General features: G+C 39.2%; 1 protein-coding gene across 1 annotated transcript in view; it reads left to right on the forward strand.

Annotated features, from left to right (window-relative positions):
• Positions 1–2500, forward strand: part of LOC307260770 (adapter molecule crk-like) — a 197798-nt gene that overhangs the window by 195074 nt on the left and 224 nt on the right. The gene's annotated exons all lie outside the window — the stretch shown is intronic.

A 2500-nucleotide genomic window follows, 5' to 3' on the forward strand; every position in this document is an offset into this window, starting at 1 on the left:
TACGATGGGTCGGTCCGATGCCCCCTTTGTTAACGTACCCGTTTACAGAGCCCATAGGCTGACCCTGAATTCCAAATCACATACTCTTTCTCTTTACTACACTACATACTAAAGTACAGAAGAGTTTTAGTGCCACAGGAGAGAAAAAAAATCAGTTAAGGAAGATTTTTTTTTTCATTATGTCGAGAAATGTCAAGAATAAAGACGAATACTCCAAAATGCTATTGGAGTTAGTGGGGGCATTTATGTATTTTCAGCATACTGCAATTGACGTGCATGTATTGGGATCCTAAATCTTTTTCTGGCATACTAAATAGTATAGAAGTATGGGGATTGGAACTCAAGGTATGTTTTATCACTGGAATTTTAGTACAGGTAGTGGATAAAGCGGTCGACTTTTCTTCACCAATCTATACCAACCCCCAGGACATTCTTTCTAAGTTCAGGTTGAGTTTGACCTAAAGGTGTGATACTTCTCTGTCTCCCCACATCACAGGAATAGCCTTAGGGTTGCCTTTCCCTACAACCTACAGCAACTAAAGTGATCTCTCTATATTGCTGGAATCTCAAAGTGCTACAGAAATTTTAAAAATCATGACTGGCACCCCCCACTGCCAATATCTGTAAACAGACAAGATTCTTTACAGCCTCTGGAACCAAACCACCAGTGTTGGGAAGTTCCCTTTCTATGTGAACTAGTTCAAAGTTCAGTTCACACACTTTAAAGGTGCTGTAAGCGGAATGGTTCTTTTAGCTAACTTCCTGTCAGTTACTGCAGTTAGTAGTCCCCTCGCTCGTCACCACATTAATGGTTAGCAAGCAGCAAGTTATCTAGCATCATTTCAGATCCATAAGTGTGATAAAACATGATAAAAACCATCGACACAGACATTGGGAAGGATTTTTACCTGCTCCGCCATTGTAGGCGCATACACATTCACCCATCTGTTGCTCTGGCGTGCACCGGCAGTGAGACCATGGAGTGTATTTAGTATGTATGAGTGAGACGAGTGTCGGTTTGTAGCGTTCCCTCTTCTGATTGGATAAAAATTTTGGGATACTACAATAAGTTTATTTGCCGATTACATGCAAAGCAGCTGACTGAGGGATCGGCTTTATGAAACGCGCACATTATGTAAGTGATCACTGTATGAATAAAGAGCGATTTAACACTTATATTAACATAAATAAATCACTTACTGCACCTTTAAAATGAACTAGATCAGTTCATAGTTCATAATTCAAAATGTTGAACCAAGTTCACAGTTCAAAAATTAACTAGTTCATAGTTCTATTTTTTCCCAATATGTTGCTGCAAGATATTATTTTTCAAAATGATTGCCACAGCCCATATAGAACCACAGCCAGCAATTACTGTATCAGTTTTACCACTGAAACTATCTCCTGATTGGATATAACGAGCGGGATACTCAACATTTTTATCTGGCGATTACTGCAAAGCTGAATGACTCCGATACCTGTGTTATGAACTGTGCATATACTGTTTAAGTGTTTGCTGTATGAATATAGAGAGATTTAACACATATATTAACAAATAAAATATCACTTACCTCTCCTTTAACTCCGTTGTTTCTGAGTAAGGACATTCAAGGAACAGCTGAGGAAAATATCTATCCATATGAAAGAGTAGATTAGAGTGCACCATGTTAGTTGATTTTTTTATTTTGTTTAAAAAAATAAATAATTGTGGACATCAAAAAATATTTAAAATGCAATACATTTTTTCACTACGTTTTTTCTGAGTAAGGATATTCAAGGAACAGCCGAGGAACATATCTATCCATATGAAAGAGTAGATTAAAAAATGCCTTTCGGGTTGGCGGTTCGATCCCCGCCCGGCCACCTGTGTCATGGTTGTTGTGTCCTTGGGCAAGACACTTCACCCACCTTGCCTTGTGTGAATGTGTATGACTGCTGTATGTTTGAGGTGGTGGTCGGAGGGGCCGATGGCGCTGAATGGCAGCCTTGCTTCCTTCCGTCAGTCTGCCCCAGGGCAGCTGTGGCTACTATGGTAGTTTACCACCACCAGTATGACTGTGTGTGAACGAATGGAACCTGGAACCCTGTAAAGCGCTTTGAGTCACAGTGAAATAAAGCGCTATATAAATCCAATCCATTATTATTATTATTATTAAACCTATGAATGAGAATCACTGTGTAACTTCTATGGACCTTATTAGACCACTCAACTCAAACTGCTTTTAGATGTAAGAATAGAAACCCATTTCTTTCGTGCCACGACCCCATTTCTCTTCAAGTTGTTTTCACTGTTATTTGTGAAAATCATATAGCGGTGGCCGCAGACACTTACCGGTTGAAAACAGCTGCTAGACGTACTTGTTTGTTTGTGTATTTGACTCCGGACGGAAATTGCCTGCGTGCCACTCACCATTTGCTATGATTGTTTTGTTTTCAACTGCAAATTGTGCTCAATAGGTCAATATGATGTTTTTTTCGATGTATATTTTATATGAGTATT

The sequence above is a fragment of the Ammodytes marinus genome (assembly GCF_949987685.1).
Source record: "Ammodytes marinus genome assembly, chromosome: 14".
Classification (NCBI taxonomy): domain Eukaryota; kingdom Metazoa; phylum Chordata; class Actinopteri; order Uranoscopiformes; family Ammodytidae; genus Ammodytes; species Ammodytes marinus.